General features: G+C 44.2%; 1 protein-coding gene across 1 annotated transcript in view; it reads right to left on the bottom strand.

Moving 5' to 3' along the window:
• Positions 1-9,519, bottom strand: part of PAK2 (p21 (RAC1) activated kinase 2) — a 71,211-nt gene extending 61,692 nt beyond the window's left edge. The window contains exon 1 of the mRNA XM_073625621.1: positions 9,364-9,519. The gene's annotated coding sequence lies outside the window, so the exon portion shown is untranslated. The remainder of the gene's footprint in view (positions 1-9,363) is intronic.
• Positions 9,520-22,395: the final 12,876 nt, after the last annotated feature.

The following is a 22,395-nucleotide window of genomic DNA, read 5'->3' as shown; positions in this document are numbered from 1 at the left end:
CTGTGATCAGTGTCAGTAGGCAGAACGAGAAAATGCTTGTTTACATCAGCATTTCCCCGTTTTCCTCTCCACGAGACGATCGCGGGTATCCCCGCAGACAGCGAGTCCGCGGGACCCGTGATCACACTCACGGAGCTCGCGCCCGCAAACCGCTTCTTAAAGGGCAACGTACAGGTACGTTAATATGCCTGTACGTGCCCTTCTGCCAACGTATATCGGCGTGAGCCGGTCGGCAAGCGGTTAAGGCCTGATTCATACTGGTGCAGGTTGCAGTTTGCATACTCCAGGTGCATTTTGTGTTTTTTTAACACACATCTTTAATAAACCATTGAAGTCTATGGAACCAGAAAAAAAGTCCCTGGCCATTTCAATAAAATGCACAGATGTGAACTACATCCATAGGAAACCATGTTAAATGGACTGTAGGGTGTTTCTGTAAAACTGAAAAACGCTCCACAAAAAAAAAATGCATAGGTGTGAACCAGGTCTAAATGTGTGGCCTCCCCTGTATGACAGAAATCTATTTAATCGACTTCTGTCGAAGGGATGCGACAGAAAATGTTGCTCAGTTGCAGCCACTGATCAGTGTATTCTGATAGCTGCAGGTCACACACTGGCAGAACACAATGTCCCAGCAGGAGGAAATCTGCCATCCACCTCATGAGTGTGGATGGAGGAATCCGTTAGGTTTTTTTTTTTTTTTCTGTTCCACCTGCTGGTTGAAAAAACAACAAAAAAAAAACAAACTGTAAATGGGCAGATTAAAGCGGTAATAAATCCAAAAGCAAACATTATATTTCAGCTTACCAATTCTTAGATGTGATGGCTGCATTAGCTTCATTTTTTAGGCTCTTTCTTCTATTTTCCTCTAGTGATCCGTGTTTATCCGCATGGGGGCGCACATGTTTTGTGCATCCGAGTGCAGACCGTATTATTCATGTCAATTGGGACACAGTGGCCACATGGACACAGCCACTGCTCCCAATTTGTGGGTACAGGCGAGTGGGAGTGTCCCCAAACTCAGGAAATGTAAGTTTTGGGACCCACATCCACACAGATATTGTATTGGGAGCAGCAGCTGTGTAGTCGCTGTGTCCTACACAAGACTGCCTGCATGCAGATGCACAGGACACCTATGCACCCCCATGCAGGCGAAGATGGCCCTTGTATAGGTGTACGCTTACATACACCCGTGTGAACAAGGCCTTAAGCACATTCAACTAGACTGGTTCTGTAATTTTAAAGACATTTTATAGCTTTCTCTTTTTCAGTGTCCGGAAGATACCCCATCAACTTATACATAGGGAAAAGAGGCCAGCTGTTATTAAACAAATCAGTATCCACACGTTCCACGGTGATTGGACAAAGTGGTCTATGCTACCTGTATGGAGATAAATGCTGGGTTCTATTCCTTATTCTCACTGGAGCTGAAAAAATGGCTTGGATGAAGCTGTGGAACATCTTCAATGTTACAGAACAAGTCCAGTTGAATGTGATCAACTAATACTAGCTGTACAGGATACAAAGCTTTGCCCAACTGCCCTCCGAGGCACTACAGACATTTGAAAACACATTATCGGTCCCTTTAAAACGCAGGCACTCAGCACTCCCAGCAATCGTATTTAAACACCATGTGGCTGACCTTTTTGCCAGAGTATGGTTAGATCATACTTGCCTGTCCAAACACCACCTAGGACACCCGTCTGGAAGTATGCTCTGTGCATTATTCCCAGAGGAATGCTGTAAGAAGTTAAGAGTAGACCATGAAAAGATAACTCATGTTACTATGAGGGGCTAAAAAAACAACTATGCTCTCAAAAAATGAAAATACCTGCAGGCACAGACTTTGTAAATACAAGTGGAATTTACCAAAGAATGTAGACAAGCAGAAACAAGCCAAAAAAAAAAAAAAAATCAACCTGAATCTAAGTTTCAGGATTTGGAAAGAGTGAGAGTATTGTACCATGTTAGCCATTGAAAAATGCAAAAAGTTTGAAATTGAAGTGATCCCCTTATTGGCTAACTAAAGTTATTAGAGATGCAAGCTTTCAGGATGTCTTAGATCCTTTCTTCAATTATATAAGACCTGAAAAGGGGATCATCAACTTGACCACATTACCTCCTTTCCTATTGGGGAATTTTATCAAACACATTAAATTCTGCATTTTTTGTTGGAATTAATTTAAACTCAAAACAATTATATAAGTTTCCTAAAAGTGTGTGCGCCTGTGAAATCGCAAAAAGTATGGTACCCAAACTTCTCCATAGGTAAAAGCCTTTACACAATAACCATGGATTATAGCCCTAAAATTATTGTTCTAACTGACATTTATGTTTACAGGTGTGCTCCCTATTGTGCAGGCTTGCATGAGGGTGCGTACAGGGGCGCTTTTAACATTTCGTTTTGTATTAACATTTTTAAACACTTTACTTTTTTTTTTTACGATCACAAGGGGGTTAACAAGTTCTCTTTATACAGACATCATGGGTCTATTAGACCCCCAATATCTCCCCTGCAGCTAATCAAGCACCAATTGTGCTCAGTTAGCTGCTACAAAACCAAAACACAGGAACAACAGTGCTTAACCTGGAAGAAATGCAATACATGTCACTTCCAGCTTCAATATTCATAGAGGAGAACAGAGACTGGATGCATATGGGGCTGGGGCACCTTCAGAGCCCCTAAAAAGTGATCTTGCAGCTCTAGAGCCACCCATATCACTTTCCTATCAGCCAGGAGTTTACTAGTGGCTTCTATAGTTGCTAGTAATCACTGTGTTCTCCCATCAGGGACAGCTCCCTAGCACCCCTGCCAGAAGCAGACAATTGCTCGGCAGGAGGTATTCCCCTGTCAGCACTGTCTGTGTCGATGGCGAAGTTGGGCGAATTTCTTTCCTGCAACCCGTGACAGCAGGAAAGAAATTTGCACCGTCTATGGCTGGCCTAAGTGTCACTTGAGTAATAGCCGAGTCAAGAATTGCTGACATCACATGCAAAATTATGGTGCCCACCAGCAGTTTGAGGCCTTTATGGCTACACAAGGATGTTTTTACAAGTTAATAACAAAAAATGGGAAGTTTTCTGCCAAAATGAGTGGTCTGGTGACAGAGTCTCCAAAGCTGTAAGTAGTACCAATAACAAATCTATCAATGTGGTGTGAATTATTTTACATTTCCCTCCCCAACATATACCACGCAGAGGATTCTTGGAACTTCTGTTTAGTCTGAAAAAAATAAAAAATAGCACACTTTCTAAAATATTAATTTTGCATTTAAAGTAATACCAATTGTTAGCTTATTTTCCTGGCATTAGAAGATGTAAAAAAAAAAAAATAAAAAAAAAAAAACAACCTTTGTTGCAGTAATTCATGTGAATTTAAGCAGAATGCTTTAGAAATTGATAAGAAGCGGATCAAGCAATTACACATTCCTTATGCAATTTCTAAAAAAAAAAAAAAAAAAAAAAAAAAAAAAATGCATAAGATTCCTAAACTGCAAGTAATGCGGTGGGGGAGAACCAACCTCACTGGGCTACAACCTGTCCAGACAAGAACGAATCCCAAAGAAATAGTAAGGAACAAACTGCCTAGAGGCCATGTTTAACCACTTGCTTACTGGGCACTTATACCCCCATCCTGCCCAGGCCAATTGTCAGCTTTCAACACTCTCACACGTTGAGTGACAATTACGCTGTCATGCAAACACTGTACCCACATGACATTTTTAGCATTTTTGTTCACACAAATAGAGCTTTCTTTTGGTAGTATTTAATCAACGCTGGGTTTTTTATTTTTTTGCTAAAGACCAAAAATTTTGAAAAAAAAAACGTTTTTCATATTTTGTTATAATATTTTGCAAACAGGTAATTTTTTTCCCTTCACTAATGTGCGCTGATGAGGCTGCACTGATGGGCACCGATAGGCGGCACGGAGAGGTGGCACTGATGAAGCACTGATTGGCAGCACAAGCAGGCACTAAGGGGACCGATGTCCCTCTAACAGAAGCCGCAGATTTTCTTTTCCTTCACGCTGACAGCATGAAGAAAAATAAATAAATAATAGAGAACTGGCATCTGTTTATTTCCGTGATCAGTTGTCATTGGCTAAGAGCTGATCACGTGGTAAAGGGTCTGCTGTGATTGGCCCTTTACCCAATCTATAATCAGCCGAGTCTCGCGAGGCGGGAGACCGTCAATGTACGCCCTCCTGTTAATTTAAGCCTGGGCTATAGCTGTCATTCGGCTATAGCGCTGGCGGCAAGTGGTTAAAGTGATATTAAACACAATTTAAAAAAAAACAAACAAACAAGTCATACTCACCTGCTCTGTGCATTAGTTTTGCACAGAGCAGCCTGAATCCTCTTCCTACCGAGTCCTCCACTGGCACTCCTGGCCCCTCCCTCCTGCCAAGTGTCCCCAGAGCAAACAGCTTGCAAGAGGGGCATCCAAGCAGGCTCACTCACAAGCCATTACACTGCTTTTCCATTCACAGACAGAGCTGCAGCTCGCCCCTGCCCACTCTCTTCTCATTGGCTCACTGGCTATGACTGACAGCAGCAGGAGCCAATCGCTCCCGCTGCTACTTCAGCCAACGAGGAATGAGAGTCCCCAGGGAGCCAAGGCTTTCGTGCACAATGCTGGATCGCGATTTGGCTCAGGTAAGTATTGGAAGACTGCTGCACACAGAAGGCTTTTTATCTTGATGCATAGAATGCATGAAGGTAAAAACCTGAAGCCTTTAAAACCACTTTAAGGGTGCATTCACACTTGCGAATCCACCCTCACTCTGATTAGACACTGGAACTCCAGGGGGGAGGCAGCCCCATTGAAAGCAATAGGAGGCGGCTAGCTCCCGCATCCAATCATGGCTACTCACATGCGATCTCACATGTAGCCATCACATGCGAGTGATTGGCCCTGGAAAAAGGTTGTCTGCGTCCAGGGTCCAAAATTTGCATGTGATCGCCAAATGTGCGATTACATGCAAGTGGTCACAATTCCCACGCGGGAGCTAGCAGCCTCCTATTGCATCTAAATCGGAGTTTGGGTGCATTAGCAGTTGTGAATGGACCCCAAGACTTGAAGCCTCACTCCAAGCACCAGAAAGAAAGTAAAACACCCTCTTGCAGTGGAGTCTTCTACAGGGCAATGGTAAATGCTCTTAAGCGTAGCGGAATAGGCTGTAATACTTACCCTAATCCTTGATCCGGCAGTCTTCCTCCATGCTGTACAAGCAGGCCCACATAGCTAGAGTCCTGAAGTCTAGCAGACAGTCTCCATCATGGACATACAACACAGGACCAACAGCCCCAATTTGTATGTGGGGATGGTGAGGGTCTGCCTACAACCTAGAGAGAGTGTCAGAGAAAAGGAACAAGGAATAAGGCAAGTACTGTATTACAGATTTTACTGCTCTACCCCTAGACTTATAAGCATTTAAGCCATGTTGTGATGTAGAGACCTCACTATATTTTTAACCCCAAAGTTTAGCTTTTAGATCTAGATTGGAAATATTTCCTGTAAATCATTTTATGTAACAGGCTGTTCTGATAAAGCCCAACAGAGACCAATATTCTAAAATTTACAAAAACCCAAATTGGATGTTGTAAAATTGCTGACAATTGTGTCCAGTGGGGCAGCATTGCCCTTTCAGCCTCACCAACATGAAGTGGAGCAGGCTGCATAATGCAAAGTCATATAGCAAAAGGCTAACGATCAACTCTGAAGCACCAACCAAGAGCCTTGGACACACTGGATTTTATACAAATCCCAGTGTGGACTGATTTTGGTAAAGCTGCAACCTCTCTTAAAGCGGGGTTCCCATTAAATAATAATAAAAAAAATAAATAAAAGTCAGCAGCTACAAATACTGCAGCTGCTGATTTTTATTCGGACACTTACCTGTCCCAGGGTCCAGCGATGCGGGGGATTGAAGCTCCGCTCATCCCCCCCTCCGCTTGGCGGCGCTGGCATTTTAACTGTGGGTGCCCAGCTGTGGCTGCACAGCCAGGCACCCACTGCTCTTGCGCGAGCCGTCACTTGCCCCGCAATCATCTGGGACCGGTCACGTGTCCCAGATGATTGACAAGAGGGAGGGTGGAAAGGCGATCTCCCTTCCTGCGCTGAGCGAAGTGACGTCAGGAGCCCAGGCACCAAAGGAGGCAGACTACTAGGGACTCCCTGGCAACAGGCATTTAGAGGGAAGTAAAAAAAAAATTTTCTCCAAATGTTTTTTTTTTTAAATTTAAAGCACATTACTATTTTTTTTTTTTTGGGTGGAACTCCACTTTAAATAACATTAGCATCAATAGTGTTTCATTAAATGATAAGGAGTTAAAAAACACCTGTCTAATGATGTTACCTAAATTAAGAGTGAAAGTATGAGCTCTAATAAACGTAGTTGAGCTGACTGCACACCTTGTTTCATATGCAAGTAGAACAAAGCATATCAGGTAATAGCTTGCTGAGTCTTCAAATAACATGGGAGGGTTAGAGCCGATCATACACCCTGCAGGCACAGTCTTCGTAATAGAAGGAATCTTTAAAAAGGGATTGTAAAATACTAAGGCAAACCTCTCTACTAGCAACATTTCCCTTACTAGAAATAGAAAAGATTGCCCAAACTATATATTTAGATTTGCTACCAGAAAATAAAAATAAATTTGGTGCCGAGGATTTTTACATTGTATTGTGAATAAATGGAAGTCTAGGCTTCTCATCTCCGGAATTCTGCTCAACTTTGCGCTGAAATAGTTTCATGCTCACTGTACTAGTCTTGGCAAGCTCTAGAAGTGTGTATATCTTAAAGCCTAAAGCTAGCCAAAGATGGAGGAAAGGGGGGGGGATCCCTTGAATCCCCATTAACACAGTCAGTGTTGATTGGGGGGGGAAGATGGGGCCAGGGGAACACAGTAATTATTGTTAGCAGCTACAGCTGCTGGCAATAATTGCATGAAAAATCCGACATGCTGGTTGTACCCACGTTGATCGATCAATCAACGTGGGTACAATCAGCCTACCCATATATGGTTTGAATCTCAGCAGGGATACAAACCATCTATGGCTGGTGCCAGTCATGTGCTGGTGCCTGCTTTCCTAGTTGAATCTCTTTGGATACCCTATTGTTTTAAAGGAGTTGCAGCAACTCATCTCACGGCTCAATCAAACCCATTCTGAGAAAAGGACTGAAAGTGAAGGAGGTCATATAGGACAGCGTTAGACAGAGAGTAGCGCTTTGCTTTTTTTTTTCTCCTCTAAACAGGAGGGAGGGACATAGAAGAATGGAAAATAAATAAATAATGGAATTGGGCTTTAATGACTTATTTAACACATACCTGGATTTATTTTTAATTTTATCTGCCTGGAGTTCAGCTCTAAAAAAGACACTGCTGACTTGCCGGTTCACTAAAAACCAGCTGACATTCTGTCTGTGTGTACAGCTTCTGTCGGATAAGCATGCTGAAAAAACTAGCAGCCGACTGGCTCCCGATCAGCCAACGGCAGAGAGCACTGACCAGTGTTCTGGTGGGGAGGGGGGGGGCGAGGGCCTCCCCCTACAGCAGAACAGCAGGGGAGATCGCTGTACTAACATCAGGTTTCGTTCAACTCCACTGGGTTGAACGAAAAAAAAAACAACAGGGTGTGCAATATATCTCCTGGGAGCTTGTAACACTAACGAGGTCACATGACACCGGGAGGGAAAATAGCTAATTGGGCCCAAAATTGACATTTTCACTTAGGGGTGTACTCACTTTTGTTGCCAGCGGTTTAGACATGAATGGCTGTGTGTTGAGTTATTTTGAGGGGACAGCAAATTTACACTGTTATACAAGCTGTACACTCACTACTTTGCATTGTAGCAAAGTGTCATTATTTCAGTGTTGTCACATGATTTTTATATCGGTCTGTGACAGATATGCAGACTGCATGTCCGTAATGGACATTCTTTGACAGATGTATAAAGCATGGATTTTACAAACTCCTTGAATTTTATGCACAGTTAGCAACCATCCATGATAAAGAATCATGAGAATTGGAGGTGTCCTGTAGCCCAGCCTAGAGCACACAGACGGGTGACAAGACTCTGCTTAGGATCTCAGTGCAGAGACGGCAGTGTTGTCAGCTCACTACAGGAACTTATGAACTCTCTGGATTTTTAGGCAGCATCATCAGACATGTTTCTGTACTTGCAACATAATTAAAGAAAAAAAAAAAAAAAGGGTGTGTGTGTGTGTGTGTAGAGATGTACTAAACAGATTTTATTTTGCCCGGACATACCCAGTACTATGTGAAAGAAGCAGCGCTGGCGACAAATAGACCAAATAAATATTATCGCTGCTGTAAAAAAAGTACTAATACTTAAAAAATAAAAAACAAACGAATACAGCGCTGATAAAATAAACCACACCATAAACTAAATATAAAGTGCTGCGTGCAATGATAAACAATAAATGTGAATACCCAGTACTGCCACATACCTACTTAAGTATTTTTGTTTTACCCTGTTTTTTTTGTTTTTACTTTTATTAATACACACACAAAAAGAAAGATTTGATCAAATAAAACAATCCATGCAATCACATACACCACCACCCACATTACTAAACAAAATGAATACAAATTGGCTATCCTCCAATCAAAACAGTGTGAGTGGGCAACTGTCCAATTAGATAAGAGTATGTGGCGGATCGACCTATCAGATAAGAATGCGAGGTAGATCTTCCAATCACATAACAGATGGATGATTGTCCAGATAAGAGAGTATGTGGCTTATCAACCTGATTGGACAATCATCCATCTGTTCTTATGTGATTGGAAGATCTGCCACACTGTTATATCTGATAGGCTGATCAGCCACATACTTCCATCAGATATGACGGTGTGGCAGATCTTCCAATCACATAAGAACAGATAGATGATTGTGCAATCAGATAAGAGTATGTAGCTGATTAATCACATAAGAGTGTGCCTGGAGTAGATCGTCCAATCACATAAGAACAGGTAGATGACTGTCCAAGCAGATAAGTGAGGGTAGTTGTCCAATAAGATAAAAATTGTCCAAACAGATAAGAGTGTGAGGTGTTATCATCCTATCAGATAAGAGTGTGTGGACAATCGTCCAATCAGATAAAAGGGTTTAGACACTCGTCTAATCAGATAAGTGTGGACACTTTAATTCTCAGGGGCAAAGCAGGAACCTGTATGGTGGGAAGCGTGTATCCAGCTGACGTGGAACTACAAGTCCCAGCACAGCATACACGGGATGTCAGGGCTGCGCTCCCCTTGCCGGTCCCCCTACAGTGAGAACAGCGCCCCCTCCCGGCTCATGCGGCGACAAGCAGTAGTACACAGAGCACGTTCAATTACCGGGAGTTGTGAAGCGCTGCGGCCTGGACTCCCCGCCGGTGCCGGCTCCTTCCTACGTTCTCCACTAGACCCTTTTCTCGATGCACAGACCCTCCTTCGCCTCCTCCTCACCCTTTCCGGTTCCGGGTTGCCACACCTCCTCCTCTTCCCCTCCGCCAGTGACACGCTCCGCCCGCCCCCCCTCTCTTCTCCTCAGCCGGAAGGCAGGGCGTGAGCGCGGCCCCGACACGGAGTACGGGAGCGCGCAGTGCAGAGAGGAAGAAGAACAGTGCCACCTGTGCCTGGCCTGAGTGTATAAGAGAAAGGGCGGGATAGCAATACAGAAATGTTCTAGATTATTCCTGAGATTGTCTTCTTCTAGGGTGGGGGCAGGGAGGTTACTGTGAATGTGTAGCAGTGATTGAGTCCCATCCACCACCTCACACTTCAATCCTATCACACTTCTCTGCTGCATTGTGGGAACACTGGGGGTTATTTACTAAAGGCAAATCCACTTTGCACTACAAGTGCAAAGTGCACTTGAAATTGCTCTGCAAGTGCACTTGGAAGTGCAGTCGCTGTAGATCCAAGGGGGACATGCAAGGAAAACAAAAACAGCATTTTTGCTTGTACATGATTGGATGATAAAATCAGCAGAGCTTCCCCTCATTTCAGATCTACCCCTCAGATTTACAGCGAGTGCACTTTCAGTGCAAATGGGATTTGCCTTTCGTAAACAACCCCCATTGTGTGTGTTGTGGTGCACTTCATTGTCACTAAACTCTGATGTACATGTGTTGTAGCACACCACAATGCATGGTGAGGCTCCATTCACACCTCAATGTTTCCTAAACACGTGAAAAACGCGTGCTTGTGGTTCTATTCACTGGTAGGCCTAGGGTCACACTTGTGCGGGTCGGGGAACGCTTACATAATCATGTGTGTTCCCAACCCACACGCAAAATGCATTGCTCTTTAGTAGACACACATGTGTACCATTCATTTTAACCATTTAACTTCTGGAAGGTTTACCCTCCTTCATGACCAGGCCATTTTTTGTGATACGGCACTTTGATTACTTTGACAATAGCACGGTCGTGCGATACTACCCAAATAAAACGTATGTCTTTTTTCCCCCCACAAATAGAGCTTTATTTTGGTAGTATTTGATCACCTCTGCGCTTTTTATTTTTTTGCACTATAAAACAGAAAAAGACCAACAATTTTGAAAAAAAAAAACCAATATTTTTTTACTTTCTGCTATAAAACATTACCAATAAAAAAAATGTACAAAATCAAATTTCTTCATCAATTAACCACGGAGCAAACCTATTTTTTACACTTGGTGTTTACAAGTTAAAATCATTTTTTTTTTGCTAGAAAATTACTTAGAACCCCCAAACATTATATTTATATATATATATATATATATATATATATATATATATATATATATATATAATTTTTTTTTTCCAGACACCCTAGAGAATAAAATGGTGCGCAGCGGTCTTACAAATGCAATTTTTGGGGGGAAAATACATTTTTTTGAATAAAAAAAATAAGAAACCATTTTTTTTCTACATTGCAAAAGATAATGTTACACCGAGTAAATTGATACCCAACATGTCATGCTTCAAAGTTGAACCCGCTCGTGGAATGGCAACAAATTTTGACCCTTAAAAAAATCTCCATAAGCGTTGTTTAAAATTTTCTACAGGTTACCAGTTTAGAGTTACAGAGGAGGTCTAGGGTTAGAATTATTGCTCTCGCTCTAACAATCACGGCGATAACTCACATGTGTGGTTTGAACGCCATTTACATATGCGGGCGCTACTCACGTATGCTCGAGCACAGATGTACTTTTTTTTTTTTCTTATTTATTAATTTTTTTTACACTAGCCCTTTAAAAACTTTTTTTTTGATCACTTTTATTCCTATTACAAGGAATGTAAATATCCCTTGTAATAGAAAAAAAGCATGACAGGACCTCTTTAATGTGAGATCTGGGGTCAAAAAGACCTCAGATCTCATATTTACACTTAAAAGCAATAAAAAAAGTTTTTGTTTTTTTCAATTAAAAAAAAAAAATGTCCCTTTAAGGCCGTTGGGCAGAAGTGACGTTTGATGACCCTCCGGTCCTCCAAGGGCATTGATTCGAGTGGGGGCCATCATTCCCTCAGTCCACTTCCTGCCCATGAGGGGAAAGCATTGGATTGTCTCCGCCACAACCGACGGCTCCAGTAAGACGAGACGACCGGGACGTGGCAGGAGGGGGGGGGGCACCTCTTCTGTCCCAATTAAAAGTGATCTTGCGGTGAATCAGCCAGTAGTGCAAAGTAGCAAAGTAGTACAGAAACGACTTTTTGAAATCGGTGCAGCCCCGCACCCATTAGGACGTGCCATTGATGGCAATTGCCGCCGATTTGACATGTCAAATCGCATGACAAAATGCTCCAGTGTGAACCAGGGCTCAATGTCAAAGTAGTAACATAAATCCATGGTGGGCGGTCCGTAAATGGTATAGTAATATAAAAAGGTGGATTTTTACCACCCCACAACCTATCCCCCTTTAGCTGCAGTGGCAGGAAGTGTATGCATGGCACGGCTGCAATGCTTTGCGGAAGAGGCAGGAATTATACCCCATTGTTTTGAGCAGGTGTAGCACCCGCTGAGTGCAACCCATTGAAGTGAAAAATGACCGCCCTGCAAGCGCCCCACAGTCAAGTGTAATACATGTGGTTGTGAGACATTACTGCAGGGCTCAAGGGTTTAAAGCAGTGGCAAGGAAGCGATACAACACCTCCTCGCCGCCTGTCAAATGCTGTCTGAAGAGCAATCCGAACGCGCATTGCTCTTCAGAGACAAAGTCTGTGTGAATGAGCCCTTAATCCATTCTGGTATGTTGGCAGCCCATCCAAATTGAATGCCTGAACACAACACGTTACCGCATGACTTACAGAGATCCTGTCACCAGGCCATTCGCTTCAGCAGCAATCTTCCCATAAGATTACATCTGCATCTAACACATTTTATTCATATTGTTTACCTGTAAAGATCTCTATTGTGAAGACACCCAAAAGCCCCAAAACCTCTCCTGGGCACCGTTATCTTGTATGTAATATCAGTAGTCCCAGCAGACTCAGAGCGGTCACTCAATGGCACTCAGTATTGCTCTTTGCTTCTCCCAGGCAGCTACATAAAAAAGATATAAAAGGAGGGGCAGAGGAGCTGGGCCAGCACAGAGAGTAATTAGGCATTCCCAGAAGAGGTGAGGGCTCTGATGTTCATGGAGGGAGGGGTTTGTGCTAGGCCAGAGGTCTCAAATATTTTTAACGAAAATACCAGTTTTCGGTCCTTTAGACTTTGAGGGGGCCACACCGTGGCCAGTGGGAGCAGAAAATGCCCCACTGTCAATAGGAGTAAACAATGCCCCATCATTGGTATCAGTGGGATGAATAGTGCCCCATCATTGATGTCAGTGGGAGGAAAAGTGTCCCATTATTGGTGTCGGTGGATGGAATGGAGCTCCAAGGGCCGGATAAAGGCAAGCAAGGCATCAAATCTGGCCCCCGGGCCGCAGTTTGGACACCACTGTGCTAGTCAATTGACTTTTCACTTTTTCCAGTAAGTTTAAAGATACATTGCAGGTCAATAAAAATAGTATATGTAAAGGAAAAATAATGCAAGTAAGCATGTAAAATACTTCAAGTGACACTAAACTCTAGTCTAGTAATTGAAAAATATATATATTCAAGTATGTATTCCTAAATCTGAGCTCCAGGCACAACATTTTTCAATATATTTCATATAGCCACAAAGGATATAAATCCACTTTTCTGTGTGGCTAATGTATTTACAAACCCAGATATTAACTCATAAAAGTAGCGGTGATATAATCACTGTGCTGTACTTAGCTTGTGCAGGGAACAGAGCTGTGGGAGGGGCCCAGCAGGATCCACCCACTGCAGGCTGCCTGCAGAAAACTACAGAAGGGGGCGGAGGCAAGGCCACTCACTCAGCACAAGTAGAGAGAGCAGCAGTGACCGGTCTTTATTACAGGAAGCTCTTACATAGAGGCAAAGTTTCACACTGGATTACTGCACAGATTTGGAAGAAATACACAAGGTATACCAAGATTCAAGGATGAATGCACAAGACTCCTGTATTTGGACAATATTTGCTTATTCCAGAGTTCAACTTTAATTAAAAAGTGCCTTCTGTTGCTCTCAGTCTCCTCAAAATCACTTATTTTTTTTGTTTATTTTTTTTAGCTGCTATGTTCTGACTCTCTGTTAGAGGGAGGCCACATTCATTCTCCATGGTCCCACTATATATAAGAACGTAACCACTGTCTCATGCTTGCTCCCAAGATGGACTATGGGATTTGTAGCGTGTATAGAGCAGTGTACATTACTGTGTACTATCTGTGCCAACCCCTCTACAGGCGATGACACTGAGAACAGCACCTCCTCCTGAGAGTTTCAATTACTGAACATTGTTTTTCTTATATAAATGGAACAATTTTCCAAAAATGGCTGCCAAGGGGTATGCAAGTGAAAAAAAGGTTGGGAACCACTACATTATGTCATGACTGTAGGACCTGTTGGTTGTAGGTTAATCAGTCTGTGTGGTTCTTTGATTGGACGTTACTGCCCCACCTCTTCCAAACAGAAAATTAGAATGGGTGGCGCACACCTATGAGATTGACTCTCACAGTGACACTGACAGCAGTGTGCAGCAGCACAGATGATGACACCTCACCGTCACGACCCCTCCGGAGTCACAGTGACAGTCTCTCTCCACTCCAGGTGGTCCCTTCAGTCCAGTTCAATCCAAATGGCACTGATAGTTCCATTCCCAGCTTGCCTCGCTCCCATCCCGCAGACCCAGAGATAAGGCTACGGGCCACTTTGCTCGGCTCCCTTGCGCCATGACATCACATGACACGCGTAGGCACCGCCTCCGCCAGACCTGCCCCCTACCCGATCACACTATAGCAGGCACTCAGATGGTCTCAGCCAGCTCTGGACGGGAACTGCACATGTGCAGTTCCAAGCCAAGCAACCTTTTCCTGTTATGGCAGGAGAAAATTCCTCATTTTTACTGGCTGACGGTTGGCAACACTGCTGTCAGCCTTGCAATACCTCGTGGGACTTGTAGTTTTGCAAAAGCTGGAGGGCTGCCAGTTTGAGACTCCTGCACGGTGCCTATGCTCAGCAACCAATGTTAAGATTGTTCAGCTGCTTAGCACAGGACCCAGAAGCAAGTGGAAATCACTGGAGTAGTTGTGTGTCTACTTCAGTGATTTGCAGCCTCTAGGAGGCATCGGCCAGGCATAGTGTGTGTGTGTATATATATATATATATATATATATATATATACACACACACAGTATCTCACAAAAGTGAGTACACCCCTCACTTTTTTGTAATTGTAATTGTTTTATTATATCTTTTCATGTGACAACGCTGAAGAAATGACACTATACAATGTAAAGTAGTGAGTGTACAGCTTGTATAACAGTGTAAATTTGCTGTCCCCTCAAAATAACTCAACACACAGCCAATAATGTCTAAACTGCTGGCAACAAAAGTAAGTACACCCCTAAGTGAAAATGTCCAAATTGGGCACAAAGTGTCAATATTTTGTGTGGCCACCAATATTTTCCAGCACTGCCTTAACCATCTTGGGCATGGAGTTCACCAGAGCTTCACAGGTTGCCACTGGAGTCCTCTTCTACTCCTCCATGACAACATTACGGAGCTGGTGGATGTTAGAGAACTTGCGCTCCCCCACCTTGAGTTTGAGGATGCCCCACAGATGCTCAATAGGGTTTAGTTCTGGAGACATGCTTGGCCAGTCCATCACCTTTACCCTCAGCTTCTTTAGCAAGGTAGTGGTCGTCTTGGAGGTGTGTTTTGGGTCGTTATCATGCTGGAATACTGCCCCACAGGGCCCAGTCTCCGAAGGGAGGGGATCATGCTCTGCTTCAGTATGTCACAGTACATGTTGGCATTCATGGTTCCCTTAATGGACTGTAGCTCCCCAGATCTGATCTGAGCACTGACAGGCTGACCCCCCACCCTTTCAACCTCTGCAGCAATGTTGGCAGCACTCATACATCTATTTCCCAAAAACAACCTCTGCATATGACGCTGAGCATGTGCACTCAACTTCTTTGGTCGACCATGGCAGGGCCTGTTCTGAGTGGAACCTGTCCTGTTAAACCGCTGTATGGTCTTGGCCACCGTGCCGCAGCTCAGTTTCAGGGTCTTGGCAACCTTCTTATAGCCTAGGCCATCTTTATGTAGAGCAATAATTCTTTTTTTCAGATCCTCAGAGAGTTCTTTGCCATGAGATGCCATGTTGAACTTACAGTGACCAGTATGAGAGAGTGAGAGTGATAACACCAAATTTAACACACCTGCTCCCCATTTACACCTGAGACCTTGTAACACTAACGTGTCACATGACACTGGGAAGAGGGAAAATGGCTAATTGGGCCCAATTTGGACATTTTCACTTAGGGGTGTACTCACTTTTGTTGCCAGTGGTTTAGAGGTTAATGGCTGTGTGTTGAGTTATTTTTAGGAAACAGCAAATTTACACTGTTATACAAGCTGTACACTCACTACTTTACATTGTAGCAAACTGTCATTTCTTCAGTGTTGTCACATGAAAAGATATAATAAAATATTTACACAAATGTGAGGAGTGTACATTGGTCCATGTAACTATGTCAAAATATACCATACCTGGAATTCTACTTTAAGTCTTTAGTGTATCTAAAGCCAAAACCTTTATATGCATTATGGATAGGGTAGTATAGCGCTTGGTTGCTAGTAGTAACTAACATCCAACATGTCACCCTGCTGCCAGACCTCCATCTATCACTTCTGAGACAATGAACAGTCATTTGCGTTGTTTTGTTTTGTTTATTGGGGAATATAACTTGGTTGAGGGAAAGGAAATACGGGATGCCCATAGAACAATTGCATTGCCATAATATTTAAGAATTAGAACGAAAGGTTGAGCCATGAAGTACTGATGTACACATAATATCTACAGGAACTTCCCCTGCATAGCACTATGCAGACTATTCTCCTCCTCTGCGTATCTCCTGCAGACTGTTGCTCCCAGGACTTCCACCCTCCTGCACAAACTTCCACTGTAGATCATTACTCTTCCTGTCACATCATCCTCTTTTGACAAAAGAGACCACTCTGAACAGTCTCAGTTGCTGGCTAGAATTGGTTGCACTGTTACTAGGCCAGCCAGAGGTCTGCCATACCTCTCCCTGGCAGCCTAGTAATTTAGTAGCATGTGCTGATTGGTGGACTACTGCTCCCAGCTAGTCCGGCCTGCAAATCCTGCGCGCTCAGGCCGCAGCAATTTGACACTCTCCCCACAGTCTCTCCTCTGGAATCGCAACCAGCTCCCCCGGCATGCCTCATCCAGAACTCCACTGTGGTCCACTCACCGACCTTCTTCTGCCCCGAGTCCATGATGGAGAACTTTAACTGGACCTACGTTCCGGCAGCTTCTCCAGCCCCTCTGTTGCAGAACACTTCATCCATGACTGTATAAAGATGAAGCTCCCTCCCAGCCCTCCCGGGCTCCTCCACTAAGCCTTGCACCCCCCCCCCCCCCCCCCCCCAGATGGCGATGGGGCCCCGGCTGCTGCCTAGTACTCCATTCTCCATGTCTCCCAGCAGACAACCCCTCCTCCAGTGGGCTGTTACCCCAGCTTATATGGGAGGCCTGCCAATTCCAGTTGGGGATTGGTCAGAGGTCCTCACATGAGCTGCCTGCCACTCCAGTCCTAGGCCCTGCCCCTCTTCCAGATCATTCTTCCTGGAAGCAGGGGAGGCACCTCAGAACTAAAGCACAGGTAGTCACACCCACTTCTGCACTAGCCACTCCCTGCCCCTCAGATCAAAACAAGCAGGTCTAGCCTGAAGCATAGGCCTGCCCAAATGTACCTGCACTGACAGTTTCCCTCACAAAATCCTCACTCTAGCACCTACCTATGGTAGAGGGTGCTACAGTAGTAAGGGGTTAGATACCCTGTCAGGTTTTAACTGCTTGCCGTCTGCTCACGGTGGATATACTGTGAACGTGCAACAGCCAGGCACTGCATTGTACCCGTACGTTGTTGTGTACTGCCTAGTTTGGCAGCGCATAGGTGCTCTCCCCCTCCTGTGATTGGACACAGCACAAGTTTTTCAGCAGATTTCAGCCAATGATTTTGGCTGAAACCTGCTGATCGGCTGTGGTCAATCACATCACAGGGTTCTGTGTTGACAAACACACAGAACTCTGTACACAGACTACAATCTGTTTCTTCTCCCTGAAATCAACTCTGAGTTCAGGGAGAAAAAGCCGACAGATCTGTTAGTAAAAGCAGCACACATTATACTTGTTAGGCACACCTTGATTTTGAACCATACTAGTGTCCCCATAGACATATAGCAGAATACATTTTGGCCTAAATTTATGAAGAAATGTGATTTCATCGGATATGTTTTATAACAGAAATTAGAAAATATTGTTTTTTATTTATTTTTTACTTCAGTGTTGCATGACCACACAATTCCCAGTTAAAGTAGCTTAGTGCTGAATAGTGAACAATGGCCTGGCCATGAAGGGGGTAAAACCTTCTGAAAGTCAAGTGGTTAATTACTGTTTCTCTGCTAGGGAGATGAAGTCTATTTGTTCTAGTGACCATCGTCACAGGGAATGAAAGTGAGGGGAAAAAAATCACAGATTTGTCACTAGAACTGAAATAGAGGGGAAATCTGCCAATGGGGACAATTTCAGTGATAGCTTTCAAAGGCCTCCATCACATTGGCTGCAAAGGAGCAGTAAAACAAGCAGCTGAGACACACTTTTACTTTTCCCTTCGGCCGCTATTATTCTAACATTACATCTTAACAGGGCTGTACACAAGCCACAGCTGCAATGCTTTGCTTCATGGCCATGGCAACTTTAACTCAGGCTGCAGCATTTTGAGTTTGACACGCAGATGTGCTGAGGTCCTGCAACGTAATTAACCCCCCCCCCCAAAAAAAAACCAGGAGTCGGTAATACCTCCTGAACATATACCAGCTACTGCTGCGCTACTCTGAAAAGCAATCCAGCGTGGTTTGCATTTTAGAGGGTGGTAATGATTACCATCTGTCTGAAAGAGCCCATAGAGAGAATTTCTCTGGCTTTGGAGAGATTTTCCTCATTTCCTCTTTAGTCTACAGGGCAGAATGTGGAACAGGAAACACTGGACACAGATAGTAAACATGCAGGTTTAAAGAGGTTGTAAACCTCCCTTTACACTTTGTACCTATAGGTAAGCATAGAATTAGCCTATACTGCTCCGATGATTTAATCGGCGCATGTGCTCTGAATAAACAGGCATGTGCGGGAATGACGCCAGTCACAGAGCCGGAGTCTGTGGCCCCAGAAGGAAGAGGGGCGAAGATGGATGCAGGCTGCAGCGGGGACGGCGCAGGCTTTGTTTGCAGGTAAGTGTCACATAATGTGCTAGTACATGTGATGTGCTAACACACTGGGGGTCATTTACTATAGCGCTATGGCGCTAATTCGCGCTAAAACGGTATTCACTATAGCGCTGGTGAGAAAATACTCCCAAAATCGAATTTACTATAGCTCCCTGAAACTAAATAGCGCCCAAACCCTTACTCTGCTAAAACCTAGAGAATTGCACATGGAAATAATGTTTAGAGCATGATATAATTGCCTAAATGGTACTGAAATATTCGGTATATTATTTAAAGATTATCTGCTTTTAAACTGTGTGAAAAAGTGATTTCTACACTGAAATATCTTTAAAAGTCTGAAAAGTGAAAAATTCCCCGTTTTGTGCCAACACAACTGAGCATGCTCAGACCTGAAAATAACTCTCATTTTAACTCAAGTGTCTTTTTTACCCGGAGTTAAAATCTGCTCTAATTTAGTCCAAATGAAGTTTCAGTCATTGATTCTAATGGAACAATTCTAACTTTCACAAAAAAACCTTTTAATGTTGAGATGAAATGTATCATTCTGTGAAATAAATTTTCCTTTGCAACATTGTTGCTTCTACTTAAAATATTTTGATTTTAAGAATGCAACAATGTGGAATGTTTTGATGTTTTGGTAAAATATATTTTTCTCTGTCACTTTCTCTTGTTACTCTTCATCTCACAACAATCTTTAACCTAAACTCACACAGGAGTCTTTATAATCCACAAACAATACCATTGCTGATGAAAATTTAAAATGAATCACAATTTTTTGTGCTTTTTATTATTTCCAAATATTCATAATTTGAGCCCAAAAAATGTGATATGTGTACCAACATCAGAAATCAAAATGTAATTCCCAAAAATTTGAGGGTAATATTCTACTCTCACCCACAAAAAAACACCAAATATCACAGAATAAATCAAGAAGAATAACTCTTGAGTAATGTAATTCCATCACCTGTATGTCCATAGAAATGCAGTATTTATGTGTTTTTATGTGTATTTATGTGTAGTTATGTGTAGGAGGTTCTCACACGTGGCAGCTCCGTGGCTTAGAGGTTAGAACTTCTGCTTAGTACCTCTGAGGGTCTGGGTTCAAATCCCAACCATGTTACTTCATGTAGAGAAGTTGTCTCATCTCCTAGGTCCTATAGCTATGTCTAATTGTAGTAGTTATGTGTAGGAGGGTTCCACCACCATTGTAAGTCTTTTCCAGATACACTATATAGCCAAAAGTATTGCGACGCCTGCCTTTACACATACATGAACTTTAATGGCAGCCCAGTCTTAGTCCGTAGGGTTAAAATTTGATTTGGCCCAGGTTTAGTCTGCCTATGGGAATGTTTGATCATTCTTCCAGAAGTGCATTTGTGAGGCCAGGCACTGATGTTGGATGAGAAGGCCTGGCTTGCAGTCTCTACTCTAATTCAGCCAAAGGGTGTTCTATCGGGTTGAGGCCAGGACTCTGTGCAGGCCAGTCAAGTTTCTCCACCCCAAACTTGCTCATCCATGTCTTTATGGACCTTGCTTTGTGTACTGGTGTGCAGTCATGTTGGAACAGGAAGGGGCTTTCCCCAAACTGTCCCCACAAAGTTGGGAGCATGAAATTGTCCAAAATGTCTTGGTATGCTGACGCCTTAAGAGTTCCCTTATCTGAAACTAAGAGGCCAAGCCCAACCCCTGAAAAACAACCCCGCACCATAATCCCCCTCCACCAAATCATTTGGACCAGTGCACAAAGCAAGGTCCATAAAGACATGGATGAGTGATTTTGGGGTGGAGGAACTTGACTGGCCTGCACAGAGTCCTGACCTCAACACAACAGAAAACCTTGGGGATAAATTAGAGAGGAGACTGTAGGTCAGGCCATCTCGTCCAACATCAGTGCCTGACCTCACAAATGCACTTGGAAGAATGGTCAAACATTCCCATAGACACACTCCTAAACCTTGTGGACAAGAAGAGTTGAAGCTGTTATAGCTGCAAAGGGGGGGCCAAATGAGTTTTGAACCCAATACTAATACTGGGATGCCATTACAGTTCATGTGTGTTTAAAGGCAGGCATCCCAATACTTACGCCAATATACTGTATATTGCTTGTGACACTGACCATGGCTATGGACTTAGGGCTGGTTCACACCACAGAGATGCAGAGACCATGCTTGGGGCTGCCTGGTGGCTAAGTGGGTAGCAGTTCTGTCTTAGCAGCACCTGGGATGTTGGTTCAATTCCCCAACATGCTAATGCTTGTGTTGAAGTTTATATGTTCTCCCTGTGTGGGTTTCTCACCACAATCCAAAGACATGCTGGTATTTTATTTGTCTCCTGTCGAAATAGGTTCTAATGTAAGAAAGTTAATTTTGGACTTTATATTGGAAGCTCATTGCAGCCAGGGACTGATGTTAATGTTTATTAGCACTAATCATGCCCAGGGACTTGGACATTTCAAATTTTAGGCTGGGTTCACACTGGTGCGACACGACAGCCGTCCTACTTTGGATCCGACTTTGCCCTGCGACATGAAGCCGGCATGTGTCCGACTTTCAATGAACGGGGATCCGACTTGGATCCCCGCCAATGCCGGCACTGTGTTTGGTATGAATCTTTAGGGGGGAACTCCGCGCCAAATTTTAAATAAAAAACCGGCATGGGTTCCCCCTCCAGAGGCATACCAGGCCCTTGGGTCTGGTATGGACCTTGAGGGGAACCCCCTACGCCGAAAAAACGGCGTGGGGGGTCGCCCCCAATCCATACCAGACCCTTATCCGAGCACGCAGCCCGGCCGGACAGGAATGGGGGTGGGGACGAGCGAGCGCCCCCCCCCCTCCTGAACCGTACCAGGCCGCATGCCCTCAACATGGGGGGTCGTGCCTTGGGGGAGGGGGGCGCGCTGCGGCCCCCCCACCCCAAAGCACCTTGTCCCCATGTTGATGAGGACAAGGGCCTCTTCCCGACAACCCTGGCCGTTGGTTGTCGGGGTCTGCGGGCGGGGGGCTTATCGGAAACCGGGAGCCCCCTTTAATAAGGGAGCCCCCAGATCCCGGCCCCCCACCCTATGTGAATGAGTATGGGGTACAGCGTACCCCTACCCATTTACCTAGGAAAAAAGTGTCAATTTAAAAAAAAACACTACACAGATTTTTAAAGCATTTTATTAGACAGCTCCGGGGGTCTTCTTCCGACTTCGGGGGTCTCTCCGGTTCTTCTCCACGCTCTCCGGATCTTCTGCCGGGCTCCTCCGCTCTCTTCTGCTCTTTTGCCGCTCTTTTGCTAAAGCGGAGGAGCCTGGTCTTCAATCTTCTGCCTTCTGCCTTCTGCCCTCTTCTCCTGATGTTGACACGACGCTCTCTGGGGCTAGAATGCTCTCTGTGCGCTCTGCTCTGACTTATATAGGCGGTGACCCCGCCCCCTTATGCCGTCACAGTCCCTGGGCATGCTGGGACTGTGACGTTTTAGGGGGCGTGGTCATCACCCGATGACCACGCCCCCTTATGCCGTCATAGTCCCAGCATGCCCAGGGACTGTGACGGCA

Source organism: Aquarana catesbeiana, linkage group LG04 (assembly GCF_042186555.1).
Source record: "Aquarana catesbeiana isolate 2022-GZ linkage group LG04, ASM4218655v1, whole genome shotgun sequence".
Classification (NCBI taxonomy): domain Eukaryota; kingdom Metazoa; phylum Chordata; class Amphibia; order Anura; family Ranidae; genus Aquarana; species Aquarana catesbeiana.
The sequence above is the reverse complement of the archived record's forward strand: the minus strand, read 5'-3'. Positions and strand labels throughout refer to the sequence as shown.